The sequence below is a fragment of the Gobio gobio genome (genome assembly GCF_949357685.1).
Source record: "Gobio gobio genome assembly, chromosome: 18".
NCBI lineage: Eukaryota > Metazoa > Chordata > Actinopteri > Cypriniformes > Gobionidae > Gobio > Gobio gobio.
Window position 1 is genome coordinate 48890395 of NC_137111.1, and position 17500 is coordinate 48907894.

At 36.4% G+C, this 17500-nt stretch overlaps 1 protein-coding gene across 1 annotated transcript in view; it reads right to left on the reverse strand.

Moving 5' to 3' along the window:
• adgra1b (adhesion G protein-coupled receptor A1b) overlaps positions 1-17500 on the reverse strand; it is a 253522-nt gene that overhangs the window by 82364 nt on the left and 153658 nt on the right. The window lies entirely within an intron of this gene.

A 17500-nucleotide genomic window follows, 5' to 3' on the forward strand; every position in this document is an offset into this window, starting at 1 on the left:
CACTGGTCCTCCATGACCCTGTGGCCGGTTCTCCACTGGTCCTTCATGACCCAGTGGCCGGTTCTCCACTGGTCCTTCATGACCCTGTGGCCGGTTCTCCACTGGTCCTCCATGACCCAGTGGCCGGTTCTCCACTGGTCCTTCATGACCCAGTGGCCGGTTCTCCACTGGTCCTTCATGACCCAGTGGCCGGTTCTCCACTGGTCCTTCATGACCCTGTGGCCGGTTCTCCACTGGTCCTTTATGACCCTATGGCCGGTTCTCCACTGGTCCTTCATGACCCAGTGGCCGGTTCTCCACTGGTCCTTCATGACCCAGTGGCCGGTTCTCCACTGGTCCTTCATGACCCAGTGGCCGGTTCTCCACTGGTCCTTCATGACCCTGTGGCCGGTTCTCCACTGGTCCTTCATGACCCAGTGGCCGGTTCTCCACTGGTCCTCCATGACCCAGTGGCCGGTTCTCCACTGGTCCTTCATGACCCAGTGGCCGGTTCTCCACTGGTCCTTCATGACCCAGTGGCCGGTTCTCCACTGGTCCTTCATGACCCTGTGGCCGGTTCTCCACTGGTCCTTCATGACCCAGTGGCCGGTTCTCCACTGGTCCTTCATGACCCTGTGGCCGGTTCTCCACTGGTCCTTCATGACCCTGTGGCCGGTTCTCCACTGGTCCTTCATGACCCTGTGGCCGGTTCTCCACTGGTCCTTCATGACCCAGTGGCCGGTTCTCCACTGGTCCTCCATGACCCAGTGGCCGGTTCTCCACTGGTCCTTCATGACCCAGTGGCCGGTTCTCCACTGGTCCTTCATGACCCTGTGGCCGGTTCTCCACTGGTCCTCCATGACCCTGTGGCCGGTTCTCCACTGGTCCTTCATGACCCAGTGGCCGGTTCTCTACTGGTTCTTCATTGGAGCACTTTTGATAGAGACTGACCACTGCAGACCGGGATCACCCCACAAGAGCTGCAGTTTTGGAGATGCTCTGACCCAGTCCTCTAGACGTCACAATCTGGCCCTTGTCAAACTCGCTCAAATCCTTACGCTTGCCCATTTTTCCTGCTTCTAACACATCAACTCTGAGGACAAAATGTTCACTTGCTGCCTAATATATCCCACCCACTAACAGGTGATCATCAGTGTTACTCACTTCAGCGGTCATAATGTTATGCCAGATCGTTGTACATTACGACTCGTTTTAGCAGTTCAGAATCGCTTCTTTCTTTATTTTGTCATGCACTTTGATCTTCATAAGAATCCTCCTGAGAGTACAGAGAGACGGAGACGCACATCCTCACACACACACACACACACACACACACACACACACACACACACACACACACACACACACATCAGTGGAGGCCAACACACACATTACAGCGGCTGACACAACTGGGATCAGATGACTCTGAGTGAATCTTCTGAATACAGAGACACACGATCACAACATGAGCGATCATCTCACCATCAGTGGCCCAAACAAAAAAGGGGGCGAGGATTGGATGCTTGTCCATACAAATTATCCATTTGACTCTTACTAATCAGTAGGGCTGTAATGGTACACAAAACTGATGATTCGGTACGTACCTCGGTTTTGAAATCACGGTTCGGTACGGGTTCAGTACAGCAGTGGTTTTTCTCCAATTCGTTGTTGAAAGAGCCTTTAATCATTTATACAAAGTGGCTGTCATTTTCAACAACGAATTGGAGAAAAACCCTAATTTTATAATTAGATTTAGGAGTTAATGCAAAAACTGCCTTATGTGAAGTTTACATGTATTTAGTGAAAGAGTGGATTTCTCTAGTGAATTAACAGCTGTGGACACTGAATGACTTCTGAGGTAAATGATGCTGCGTTACATTGTTTACAAACTGTTTTACGTCTTTCGGCGATTGAAACACTGATTGAGCGATTACACGACATATTATACGTTTCTGTAAGTGTAATCCTCAACATACCTTCAGATGTTCATTCATGTTTATTCTTCTAGAAGTGATGATCGCGTTCACTCGTTAACTGTTAAAGATTGCAATCGGAACCGTTCAAAACAGTCAAAACAGTTTTGATCTAATTTTGTGTCTATCGAAAATAGTGATACATGACATTGTTTTATGTTGAATATCAAAGTTTTTGTGTCTATTTGTTAATGAAGGGTTTGTGGACACAATGTTTTTGGCTTTGTGGAGTAAATGTTTTAGCTTTTATTTTGAAGAAAAAAGATCAAATTAGACTCTTGGGGTAAGATGATCCAGCCATATTTGGCACAGAAGGCCCCAAGTTGCATGTTGTTACGGGTGTTATTGTTTTTAAATGTAATACTTACTGTAATTAACGGGGCTATTATTTAATATTTTCATGAGTTAGATGTACATTTCAGGCATCTTCACTTTCATTAAAACCTATTGAGGGAATTCTGTTATGACTAAATCTATTAGGCCTATGTTTTTTATTTTTTATAATGAAATATCTTCAATTAAAATATGGGCAGTTAAATAAGTAAACATTGATATGATTGTACATAAGTCATAAAACAAATTACCTTTCAGATGATTATCTTTTACTGGGATTCAGATTTTTCTGTTATCAGTTATTCAATTATTCTACTAAATTGTCAAAATAAAATTAAGTGGAATATTTTTTGTATTTTACATTATGACACGGAAGATATAGCCTAAATATAATTATATCAAAAGTAATTTATACATGCACCAGAGGGTTAATCTGTCTCTAGCCCAGGCAGTTTAAAACCACCTCCATCGTGCCGGGGCCAAAATTCTCCACTACAACAAGCCTTAATGACTTCCGTCCAGTTGAACTAACCCACATCATCAGTGTGTGTGTGTGTGTGTGTGTGTGTGTGTGTGTAGATCATGCATGGCCAAACCGGTGAAATGAAAGTCAAATGAATCAAAGAATCGACTCACAAACGAGTCAATGAATGCACCGGATCCACAAATGCACATCTTACTCGTTGCACGCACAAATTCTGACCTACAATAATACAAAATCGAAGTTTTGTGTCTCTTTTTGTACAAACCGCTGCACATTCATGTCATTCTGTATTTTGCACACACAAGTTAAAAGGCATTTGTTTGTGGAAAGTAAAACATGTCTGCAACATTTATCAAGTTCATGGATAATTGTGTGTGCATTTATTAATCATTTTGAGTCTAATATCATCCCATACATCTGACATGCTTGTTTGAAGGGCAGGATGTGAAATAGTGTGTTTTGTCAATAAAATAAAATAAAAAATTGGCTTTTTATCCGATTAATCGAAAAATAAACGGCCAACTAATCGATTATCAAAATTATTGTTAGTTGCAGCCCTAATAATATTTATTCTTTTTAAATGTTTTAAATAATATGCATAATTTTATTTTATATTTTCTTGCTGTAAAGCTAAACATTTTTTATAAAAGTTCTATTTTGACCCCCTAAAGTAGGAGTTTTTTTTACATCCATAATATTTGGAGGGGTAACCACAATACAATTCTGCATTTGGCCAACAGCGGCCCTGAATACACTGTATATATCTTTATTACTCTTATGTTGTTCATTCATAGCTAATATTTATGATGTTATATTTATTTATTCATATTTATATTTCATTTTAAAACACCTTCTGTAAACCAACTATACTGTACCGTCATATACTTTATATATAACATTGCTGTTTTTGGCACTTCTGGTTGGACTCAAACTGCATTTCATTGTCTCTGTACTTGTACTCTGCACAATGACAGTAAAATTGAATCTAAAAAAAATAAATTTTCCAGAAAATAACTCACAGTAGATCAAAATTGGATTGTTGAAAGAAAGGAAAAATGGTGTAAAAGTCACATTATATTATGACATTCAGAAATAAATGTAAAGTAGCAGTAAATAAAGACACATTCCCTCAGAAGAGGAGAGAATCATGAGTGTAAAGGCGGTTTGAGGCTTGCCCTTGAGCTGATGGGATGTTTTGAGTCTTTATCTCTGACCTTCATCAGCTCATCACTCACAGCAGGCCAGAGACCGTCACACACATCAACATTACTACAATAAACCCATCAAAACTGTGTCCATACTTCTGTTCATAATCAATGGAGCGTCCACACAGTGTGTGTTTTTAGCCGGGGTTCGAGAGTTGATGAAACGCTAATATTGAATGTTAAATAAGAATAAATACTTTTGGCTGCACAATAATCGCGATAAGATTAGTGTAAAATAACTGTAGTGTGATGTGCATTATTATAATTATCAAATTTTTTTTATATTACAGCACTATTGTAATTTACAAGTAATTATTATTTGAATAATTAGTCAAATTCAAAACAAAATACTACCACTAATATAATACAAGATTATAATAATAATAAGAATTATTATTATTATTATGATCTGTTATGTATTATTAACATCAGAGAACCGTGAACATGTGAATGTCATTTAATTATTAATTTATTATTACTATTATTGACATAAGAGAACCATGTGAATATGTCATTTAAATATTAAATTATTATTATTATTAACATAAGAGAACAGTGAACATGTGAATGTCATTTAATTATATAATTATTATTATTATTATTATTATTTATTGACATCAGAGAACCATGAACATGTGAATGTCATTTAATTATTAATTTATTATTACTATTATTGACATAAGAGAACCATATGAATATGTCATTTAAATATTAAATTATTATTATTATTAACATAAGAGAACAGTGAACATGTGAATGTCATTTAATTATATTATTATTATTATTATTATTATTATTATTATTTATTGACATCAGAGAACCATGAACATGTGAATGTCATTTAATTATTGATTTATTTTTATTATTATTTTTTATTATTGACATCAGAGAACCGTGAACATGTGAATGTGTCATTTAAATATTAAATTATTATTATTATTATTAACATAATAGAACAGTGACCAGTGTTATGAGTGTGTTATGAAGTGTGTTATGAAGTGTGTTATGAGTGTGTTATGAGTGTGTTATGAGTGTGTTATGAGTGTGTTATGAGTGTGTTATGAGTGTGTTATGAAGTGTGTTATGAGTGTGTTATGAGTGTGTTATGAGTGTGTTATGAGTGTGTTATGAAGTGTGTTATGAGTGTGTTATGAGTGTGTTATGAGTGTGTTATGAGTGTTATGAGTGTGTTATGAGTGTGTTATGAGTGTGTAATGAGTGTGTAATGAGTGTGTTATGAGTATGTTATGAGTGTGTAATGAGTGTGTTATGAGTGTGTAATGAGTGTGTAATGAGTGTGTTATGAGTGTGTTATGAGTGTGTTATGAGTGTGTTATGAGTATGTTATGAGTGTGTTTTGAGTGTGTTATGAGTGTGTTATGAGTGTGTTATGAGTGTGTAATGAGTGTGTTATGAGTGTGTTTTGAGTGTGTTATGAGTGTGTAATGAGTGTGTTATGAGTGTGTTATGAGTGTGTAATGAGTGTGTTATGAGTGTGTTATGAGTGTGTAATGAGTGTTTTATGAGTGTGTTATGAGTGTGTTATGAAGTGTGTTATGAGTGTGTTATGAAGTGTGTTATGAAGTGTGTTATGAGTGTGTTATGAGTGTGTTATGAGTGTGTTATGAAGTGTGTTATGAGTGTGTAATGAGTGTGTTATGAGTGTGTAATGAGTGTGTAATGAGTGTGTTATGAGTGTGTTATGAGTGTGTTTTGAGTGTGTTTTGAGTGTGTTATGAGTGTGTTATGAGTGTGTAATGAGTGTGTTATGAGTGTGTTATGAGTGTGTAATGAGTGTGTTATGAGTGTGTTATGAGTGTGTTATGAAGTGTGTTATGAGTATGTTATGAAGTGTGTTATGAAGTGTGTTATGAGTGTTATGAGTGTGTTATGAGTGTGTTATGGAGTGTGTTATGAGTGTGTAATGAGTGTGTTATGAGTGTGTTATGAGTGTGTTATGAGTGTGTTACGAGTGTGTTACGAGTGTGTTATGAAGTGTGTTATGAGTGTGTTATGAGTGTGTTTTGAGTGTGTTATGAGTGTGTTTTGAGTGTGTTATGAGTGTGTTTTGAGTGTGTTATGAGTGTGTTATGAGTGTGTTATGAAGTGTGTTATGAGTGTGTTATGAGTGTGTTATGAGTGTGTTTTGAGTGTGTTATGAAGTGTGTTATGAGTGTGTTATGAGTGTGTTATGAGTGTGTTTTGAGTGTGTTATGAAGTGTGTTATGAGTGTGTTATGAGTATGTTATGAGTGTGTTTTGAGTGTGTTATGAAGTGTGTTATGAGTGTGTTATGAGTGTGTTATGAGTGTGTTATGAGTGTGTTATGAGTGTGTTATGAAGTGTGTTATGAGTGTGTAATGAGTGTGTTATGAGTGTGTAATGAGTGTGTAATGAGTGTGTTATGAGTGTGTTATGAGTGTGTTTTGAGTGTGTTTTGAGTGTGTTATGAGTGTGTTATGAGTGTGTAATGAGTGTGTTATGAGTGTGTTATGAGTGTGTAATGAGTGTGTTATGAGTGTGTTATGAGTGTGTTATGAGTGTGTTATGAAGTGTGTTATGAGTATGTTATGAAGTGTGTTATGAAGTGTGTTATGAGTGTTATGAGTGTGTTATGAGTGTGTTATGGAGTGTGTTATGAGTGTGTAATGAGTGTGTTATGAGTGTGTTATGAGTGTGTTATGAGTGTGTTACGAGTGTGTTACGAGTGTGTTATGAAGTGTGTTATGAGTGTGTTATGAGTGTGTTTTGAGTGTGTTATGAGTGTGTTTTGAGTGTGTTATGAGTGTGTTTTGAGTGTGTTATGAGTGTGTTATGAGTGTGTTATGAAGTGTGTTATGAGTGTGTTATGAGTGTGTTATGAGTGTGTTTTGAGTGTGTTATGAAGTGTGTTATGAGTGTGTTATGAGTGTGTTATGAGTGTGTTTTGAGTGTGTTATGAAGTGTGTTATGAGTGTGTTATGAGTATGTTATGAGTGTGTTTTGAGTGTGTTATGAGTGTGTTATGAGTGTGTTATGAGTCTGTTATGAGTGTGTTATGAGTGTGTTATGAAGTGTGTTATGAGTGTGTTATGAGTGTGTTATGAGTGTGTTATGAAGTGTGTTATGAGTTTGTAATGAGTGTGTTATGAGTGTGTAATGAGTGTGTAATGAGTGTGTTATGAGTGTGTTATGAGTGTGTTTTGAGTGTGTTTTGAGTGTGTTTTGAGTGTGTTATGAGTGTGTTATGAGTGTGTAATGAGTGTGTTATGAGTGTGTTATGAGTGTGTTATGAGTGTGTTATGAGTGTGTTATGAGTGTGTAATGAGTGTGTTATGAGTGTGTTATGAGTGTGTTATGAGTGTGTAATGAGTGTGTTATGAGTGTGTTATGAGTGTGTTATGAGTGTGTTATGAGTGTGTTATGAGTGTGTTATGAGTGTGTAATGAGTGTGTTATGAGTGTGTTATGAGTGTGTAATGAGTGTGTTATGAGTGTGTTATGAGTGTGTTATGAGTGTGTTATGAGTGTGTTATGAGTTTGTTATGGAGTGTGTTATGAGTGTGTTATGAGTGTGTTATGAAGTGTGTTATGAAGTGTGTTATGAGTGTGTTATGAGTGTGTTATGAGTGTGTTATGAAGTGTGTTATGAGTGTGTAATGAGTGTGTTATGAGTGTTTTATGAGTTTGTTACGAGTGTGTTACGAGTGTGTTATGAAGTGTGTTATGAGTGTGTTATGAAGTGTGTTATGAGTGTTTTGAGTGTGTTATGAAGTGTGTTATGAGTGTGTTATGAGTGTGTTATGAGTGTGTTATGAGTGTGTTATGAAGTGTGTTATGAGTGTGTTATGAGTGTGTTATGAGTTTGTTATGGAGTGTGTTATGAGTGTGTTATGAGTGTGTTATGAAGTGTGTTATGAAGTGTGTTATGAGTGTGTTATGAGTGTGTTATGAGTGTGTTATGAAGTGTGTTATGAGTGTGTAATGAGTGTGTTATGAGTGTGTTATGAGTTTGTTACGAGTGTGTTACGAGTGTGTTATGAAGTGTGTTATGAGTGTGTTATGAAGTGTGTTATGAGTGTGTTATGAGTGTGTTATGAGTGTGTTTTGAGTGTGTTATGAGTGTGTAATGAGTGTGTTATGAGTGTGTTATGAGTGTGTAATGAGTGTGTAATGAGTGTGTTATGAGTGTGTTATGAGTTTGTTACGAGTGTGTTACGAGTGTGTTATGAAGTGTGTTATGAGTGTGTTATGAAGTGTGTTATGAGTGTTTTGAGTGTGTTATGAAGTGTGTTATGAGTGTGTTATGAGTGTGTTATGAGTGTGTTTTGAGTGTGTTATGAGTGTGTAATGAGTGTGTTATGAGTGTGTTATGAGTGTGTTATGAGTGTGTTATGAGTGTGTTATGAGTGTGTTATGAAGTGTGTTATGAAGTGTGTTATGAGTGTGTTATGAGTGTGTTATGAGTGTGTTATGAAGTGTGTTATGAGTGTGTAATGAGTGTGTTATGAGTGTGTTATGAGTTTGTTACGAGTGTGTTACGAGTGTGTTATGAAGTGTGTTATGAGTGTGTTATGAAGTGTGTTATGAGTGTTTTGAGTGTGTTATGAAGTGTGTTATGAGTGTGTTATGAGTGTGTTATGAGTGTGTTTTGAGTGTGTTATGAGTGTGTTATGAGTGTGTAATGAGTGTGTTTTGAGTGTGTTATGAGTGTGTAATGAGTGTGTTATGAGTGTGTTATGAGTGTGTTATGAGTGTGTTATGAGTGTGTTATGAGTATGTTATGAGTGTGTTTTGAGTGTGTTATGAGTGTGTTATGAGTGTGTTATGAGTGTGTTATGAGTGTGTTATGAGTGTGTTATGAGTGTGTTATGAGTATGTTATGAGTGTGTTTTGAGTGTGTTATGAAGTGTGTAATGAGTGTGTTATGAGTGTGTTATGAGTGTGTTATGAGTGTGTTATGAGTGTGTTTTGAGTGTGTTATGAGTGTGTAATGAGTGTGTTATGAGTGTGTTATGAGTGTGTTATGAGTATGTTATGAGTGTGTTTTGAGTGTGTTATGAGTGTGTTATGAGTGTGTTATGAGTATGTAATGAGTGTGTTATGAGTGTGTTATGAGTGTGTTATGAGTGTGTTATGAGTATGTTATGAGTGTGTTTTGAGTGTGTTATGAGTGTGTTATGAGTGTGTTATGAGTATGTTATGAGTGTGTTTTGAGTGTGTTATGAGTGTGTTATGAGTGTGTTATGAGTGTGTTTTGAGTGTGTTTTGAGTGTGTTTTGAGTGTGTTATGAAGTGTGTTATGAGTGTGTTATGAGTATGTTATGAGTGTGTTTTGAGTGTGTTTTGAGTGTGTTATGAGTGTGTTATGAGTGTGTTATGAGTATGTTATGAGTGTGTTTTGAGTGTGTTTTGAGTGTGTTTTGAGTGTGTTATGAAGTGTGTTATGAGTGTGTTATGAGTGTGTAATGAGTGTGTTATGAAGTGTGTTATGAGTGTTATGAGTGTGTTATGAGTGTGTTTTGAGTGTGTTATGAGTGTGTAATGAGTGTGTTATGAGTGTGTTATGAGTGTGTTATGAGTATGTTATGAGTGTGTTATGAAGTGTGTTATGAGTGTGTTATGAGTGTGTTATGAGTGTGTAATGAGTGTGTTATGAGTGTGTTATGAGTGTGTTATGAGTGTGTTATGAGTATGTTATGAGTGTGTTTTGAGTGTGTTATGAGTGTGTTATGAGTGTGTTATGAGTATGTTATGAGTGTGTTATGAGTGTGTTATGAGTGTGTTATGAGTGTGTTATGAGTATGTTATGAGTGTGTTTTGAGTGTGTTTTGAGTGTGTTTTGAGTGTGTTATGAAGTGTGTTATGAGTGTGTTATGAGTGTGTTATGAGTATGTTATGAGTGTGTTTTGAGTGTGTTTTGAGTGTGTTTTGAGTGTGTTATGAAGTGTGTTATGAGTGTGTTATGAGTGTGTAATGAGTGTGTTATGAAATGTGTTATGAGTGTGTTTTGAGTGTGTTATGAAGTCAACGGCTCATCTAGTTTTACCACAATCCCACAATCCTCCTCTCCTTGTCTCGCTTTCAATACAAACAAGGCCAAGATCGGTGTTGCCGACCCCGGGGCTTGTAAAGCAGGCTCTGCGATCGATTTCCCAGGAGAGAGTGTGTCTGATTGATACAAAGGAGCCGTACAAACGTTTCCATCCCTACATTGACAGATTCATTAGAGCGGCTTCCAGCTAATACATCATTCATGCTTCTAGAGTCGCCTCACACACACGGCCAGCAGTGTGCAAACACACAGACCACAACACACACACACTCGCTTCAGACCTTGAAAGTGTGTGAGAAGGTCTCACGCATCTGTGAGTTGTCAAGGTTTACAAGCACAAGCCCAGATTTTTAACGCTTTTGAAAGAGTTTTGAATGATTAGTGAAGGATCATGTGACACTGAAGACTGGAGTAATGATGATAAATTCAGCTTTGATCACAGGAATAAATTACACTTTACTATATATTCACATAGAGAACAGATGATCTACCCTGGAATAATATTTCACAATTTTTACTGTAATTTTGATAAAATAATTCAGCGTTGATCACAAGAATAATATATATTTTACTATATATTCACATAGAAAACTGTTTTTTTAAATTGTAATAATATTTCACAATTCTTACTGTATTTTGATCAAATAATTCAGCTTTGATAACAGGAATACATTCTATTTTACTATATATTCACATAGAAAACGGGTATTTTAAATTGTAATATTTCTAAAATGTTACTGTATTTTTGATCAAAATAACTAGAAAAGGGGTATAGTAAATTGTAGTACTGCAAGTGTGTGTGTGTGTGTGTGTCTGTGTGAGCGTGTTTGTGTGTGAGTGTTTGTACAGGGAGTGCAGAATTATTAGGCACGTTGATTTTCTAATCATATTTTTTTTCCAGGCACATTTGACCAATTCCAAACCACAGTAATCCTAATAACTACTATTGATTTAGTATTTAATAATGTATAAGTGATATATAATTGTTCATGAAGGCTGGAAATGAAAATCACCTTATATTCAGGTGTGCAGAATTATGTACGTTTTGGGAGTTCATTTTAGTCCATCCTGAAGTCCGTTTTGCAGAGATGGACTAAAATGAACTCCCAAAACGTCCTGCCAGATTCTGGAAGATGAATTCTTCAAACAGTGGTACTAGAGGATGTGGTGCTGGTCCTTCAAGAGTCACTCTCAACCTATCTGTCCATAAAGCCTATAAAAAAACCTTCTTCATGTATTTTACAACACTTCAGCTTGTGATTCTTATCTAGTGGGGTCATTTTTTAGGATTCTTTACCTAACTGAAGTCTCTGAGATCCTGACACCTGCACTTCTGGAGACTCCAGGTAGGTTCAGCTCTGGAAAATGGTGGCGCTGGAGACTAAAGGCTTCCTGATGGTTTCACCCTTAATTCTTCACCTTAATTCTTCATTCTTTTGCAGTTAACATGTGTCTTTTCTTCACCACCTGTTTTTGTCTGATCCTGCTGACCCAACGAGCATTTCACTGTCCAATGGTCATGCCTTAACTGCAATGTCTAGTATTGCATTAGTATTGCATCCGTCTCATGGGCATTTAATACTTTTTGACTTTTCAGTCTGAGTTAAATCTCTTTTTTGGCTCAATTTGTCTGTAAAAGAAAACATGCCTAATAATTCTGCACACCTGAATATAAGGTGATTTTCATTTCCAGCCTTCATGAACAATTATATATCACTTATACATTATTAAATACTAAATCAATAGTAGTTATTAGGATTACTGTGGTTTAGAATTGGTCAAATGTGCCTGAAAAAAAATATGATCAGAAAATCAACGTGCCTAATAGCATGCTGGGAACTACAGTTTCAGCAAAAATCATTTTCGAGAACTTAATTGGTTCACATTCACCCCAAATAATTTAATCTAGTAGATTGCACATTTTAGAGAATTACATTAATCGAAAGCAATGAAATCAGAGAGCCCCTGTGTGCACCACATGTTGTTAGGGAGCAATATTAAAATCATTGTGAGACTACTCAATTCGGTTACTTAAAAATTACTTAATTCCATTATGTTGAAATTATGTGAACAAATTATGTTTGTTTAACTTAATTGAATCATGTGGAACCGATGTACATGATTAAATCATGTAAATCCAACACACCATTTTTTTCAGTGAATGAAACATTCAACAGACATAATAAGAGTCACTCAAATTCAGACGCCATTATTAGATGCTTTTGACATCATTAACAACCACAAACACACACACACACACACACACATCCATTCCTGAAACAAACCGGTCTAAATCTGTAATCTGAACATACACACATCTCACCAGGTTATTATTTCCTCAAGTCCTCCAGTCGAGTCCCGTGATCAATCACAATTATTTCACAAAGATGCATAAAAATCCATTTCGACACTGTGCATTTGGAAAAATACAGTGATTGAGAAGCTGAACTAAAGGCCTCAGACACATGCCCCTGCTGACAGGTGTGCCAAATTAAAAGTCCCTCAAGAAAAGTCCCAAATAAATAAATAAATAAATAACTTGAGTAATGATGCTGAAAATGGAGCTTTGATTGCATGAATAAATTATACTTTACTATATTTTCACATAGAAAACCTTTATTTTAAATAATAATGTTTCACAATTTTTACTATATATTTTACTGTACATTTTATTGTAATTTTAACATTTTATTTTAAATTACATTTTATAATATATTCACATAGAAAACTTTTATTTTAAATAGTAATAATATTTCCAAATGTTTATTGTATTTTTTACTGTACATTTTTTATTGTAATTTAAAAATAATAATTATATTTTAAAATATATTCACATAGAAAACCTTTATTTTAAATAGTAATAATATTGCAACATTTTTATTGTATTTGTTTACTGTACATTTTTTATTGTAATTAAAAAAAATATTTTAAATTATATTTTAAAATATATTCACATAGAAAACCTTTATTTTAAATAATAATAATATTTCACAATTTTTACTGTAAATTGCTTTGATTGTAATTTTAAAAATGTATTTTAAATTATATTTTTTATAATATATTCACATAGAAAACCTTTATTTCAAATAGAAATATTTCAAACCTTTTACAGTAAATTTTATATTGTAATTTTAAAAATGTATTTTAAATTATATTTTAAAATATATTCACATAGAAAACCTTTATTTTAAATAGTAATAATATTGCACAATTTTTATTGTATTTTTTACTGTTCATTTTAATTGTAATCACAAAAATATTTTAAATTGTATTTTATAATATATTCACATAAAATACTTTATTTTAAATAGTAATAATATTTCAAATGTTTTACTCTAAATTGTTTTGATTGTAATTTTAAAAATGTATTTTAAATTATATTTTAAAATATATTCACATAGAAAACCTTTATTTTAAATAGTAATAATATTGCACAATTTTTATTTTATTTGTACTGTACATTTTAATTGTAATAAAAAAATATTTAAAATTATATTTTATAATACATTCACATAAAAAAATATAAAATAAAAAATATTACATTTTAAAAATATATTCACATAGAAAACCTTTATTTTAAATAGTAATAATAATGCCCAATTTTTACTGTATTTTTACTGTACATTTTTAATTGTAATTTTAAAAATATATTTTAAATTACACTTTACTATATATTCACATAGAAAATCTTTATTTTAAATTTTAAAATATGAATATCATAATTATATTCACAATTTTTACTGTATTTTTTTTATCAAATAAATGCAGCTTTGGTGAGCAGAAAATACTTTTAACAAAAACATTAAAAATGTTTGATTATTCCAAACTTTTGCCCCCTTGTGTATGACAAAGAATTATAGTGTTTGTCTTTATATTACTAATAATAGAAAGGCAAACTCTATAATATTTTATTCATATGCCATTCACTTTCTTTCTTCAATCGTTCTGTCTATTTTGTCTGTTAATTTTTTTAACAAAACCGTTAAACAAAGACATTAAACTAATAAAGCTCTTGTGGATCTGGTGCGGCCTGTCAAAATAAAAGTCTGACACTCAAATAAATAAATATTAATTAAAACAAGTAATATTTATTAAAATAAATTACATTTATTAATATTAATAATATTATTATTTAATAAATAATAATGAAACATGTTTTCCTATTTAACATCTTAATTTGACCAGCAAATAAAGTAAATTAAGTAAACATAACATTATGTATTCAAATGTAATATATATTTTCTAGTAATATCAGTTTTCCACTAGTGTGATTGTTCACAGAATCCGATCAACATGGACATTATGATTAGGAATACTATATCAATATACTGATGTGATCGAACTGGGGTCTGCTTTCAAAAATGACCGGTCATAATCATAAATTTGAATATATACGGTATCATCCTAAAAATCCACCCATCACATCCCATGAAAAATTCCCAATCGAGCATCTCTTGACATTCCATGAAAATGTTGCGATATTTCATGTCATTTGAATTAAGTCATGAAGAGGGAGAGTTTTCCTATAAATGACTATAATGTTTTATTAATTAATATTTATGTTAATCCCACCCAAACTCACATGACAGAACTGACTGATTTTAAGACATGCTGTCATTTTCAAAATAACAGTCACATGGTTCATATATTACAGCAGGAACTATTATTTGCTCTCATGAAGATTAACCAATTAAAACCAATTAAATCCGACCAATTAGAAGAGAGCTATGGTGAGCAGATGGCTTCAGTCGTGCAGTGGGTAAACATGTTAAAACTCATCTTTACTGTCATTCACCAGATGCTCACATCTTTATTTAACAGAGAGCTCTGAATAATCACAAATCTGAAGATGCAACATGATGCTTACACTGACCACACACACCACTTACACTGACCACACACACCAGTTACACTGAGCACACACACCACTTACACTGACCACACACACCACTTACACTGAACACACACACCAGTTACACTGAGCACACACACCACTTACACTGACCACACACACCACTTACACTGACCACACACACCACTTACACTGACCACACACACCACTTACACTGAGCCATCCATCATCCATCATCCATCATCCATCATCCATCATCCATCCATCCATCCATCCATCATCCATCATCCATCATCCATCCATCCATCCATCCATCATCCATCCATCGTCCATCATCCATCATCCATCCATCTACACATCCATCCATCCAACATCCATCCATCATCCATCCATCCATCATCCATCCATCGTCCATCATCCATCCATCCATCCATCGTCCATCCATCATCCATCCATCCATCCAACATCCATCCATCTACACATCCATCCATCCAACATCCATCCATCATCCATCATCCATCATCAATCCATCCATCATCCATCCACACATCCATCATCTGTCTGTCCATCCACCCATCAATCCATCATCTGTCTGTCCATCCATCCATCCATCCATCCACACATCCATCCATCATCTGTCTCTGTCCATCCCCCATCCATCCACCCATCCATCCATAATCTGTCTCTGTCCATCTCCATCCATCCATCATCTGTCTCTGTCCATCTCCATCCATCCATCATCTGTCCCTGTCCATCTCCATCCATCCATCATCTGTCTCTGTCCATTCCCCATCCATCATCTGTCTCTGTCCATCCCCCATCCATCCATCCATCCATCCATCCATCCATCCATCCATCCATCCATCCATCCATCCATCATCTGTCTCTGTCCATCTCCATCCATCATCTGTCTCTGTCCATCTCCATCCATCATCTGTCTCTGTCCATCCCCATCCATCCATCATATTTGTGTCTGTTCATCCATCATCGGTCTCTGTCCATCCCCCATCCATCCATCATATTTGTGTCTGTTCATCCATCATCTGTCTCTGTCCATCCCCCATCCATCCACCCATCCATCATCTGTCTCTGTCCATCTCCATCCATCCATCCATCCATCCATCCATCCATCCATCCATCCATCATCTGTCTCTGTCCATCTCCATCCATCATCTGTCTCTGTCCATCTCCATCCATCATCTGTCTCTGTCCATCCCCATCCATCCATCATATTTGTGTCTGTTCATCCATCATCGGTCTCTGTCCATCTCCATCCATCATCTGTCTCTGTCCATCCCCATCCATCCATCATATTTGTGTCTGTTCATCCATCATCTGTCTCTGTCCATCTCCATCCATCCATCCATCATCTGTCTCTGTCCATCCCCCCATCCATCATCTGTCTCTGTCCATTCCCCATCCATCCATCATATTTGTGTCTGTTCATCCATCATCTGTCTCTGTCCATCTCCATCCATCATCTGTCTCTGTCCATCCCCATCCATCCATCATATTTGTGTCTGTTCATCCATCATCTGTCTCTGTCCATCCCCATCCATCCATCATATTTGTGTCTGTTCATCCATCATCGGTCTCTGTCCATCTCCATCCATCATCTGTCTCTGTCCATCCCCATCCATCCATCATATTTGTGTCTGTTCATCCATCATCTGTCTCTGTCCATCTCCATCCATCCATCCATCCATCCATCCATCATCTGTCTCTGTCCATCCCCCCATCCATCATCTGTCTCTGTCCATCCCCCCATCCATCATCTGTCTCTGTCCATCCCCATCCATCCATCATATTTGTGTCTGTTCATCCATCATCTGTCTCTGTCCATCTCCATCCATCCATCCATCCATCCATCCATCATCTGTCTCTGTCCATCCCCCCATCCATCATCTGTCTCTGTCCATCCCCCATCCATCCATCATATTTGTGTCTGTTCATCCATCATCTGTCTCTGTCCATCTCCATCCATCCATCCATCCATCCATCCATCCATCCATCATCTGTCTCTGTCCATCCCCCCATCCATCATCTGTCTCTGTCCATTCCCCATCCATCATCTGTCTCTGTCCATCTCCATCCATCCATCCATCCATCCATCATCTGTCTCTGTCCATCCACCCATCCATCATCTGTCTCCATCCATCCATCCATCCATCCATCCATCATCTGTCTCTGTCCATCCCCCCATCCATCATCTGTCTCTGTCCATCTCCATCCATCATCTGTCTCTGTCCATCCCCATCCATCCATCCATCCATCATCTGTCTCTGTCCATTCCCCATCCATCCATCCATCCATCATCTGTCTCTGTCCATCTCCATCCATCATCTGTCTCTGTCCATTCCCCATCCATCCATCCATCCATCCATCCATCATCTGTCTCTGTCCATCTCCATCCATCATCTGTCTCTGTCCATCTCCATCCATCATCGGTCTCTGTCCATCCCCCATCCATCCATCCATCCATCCATCATCTGTCTCTGTCCATTCCCCATCCATCCATCCATCCATCATCTGTCTCTGTCCATCTCCATCCATCATCGGTCTCTGTCCATCCCCCATCCATCCATCCATCCATCCATCCATCATCGGTCTCTGTCCATCCCCCATCCATCCATCCATCCATC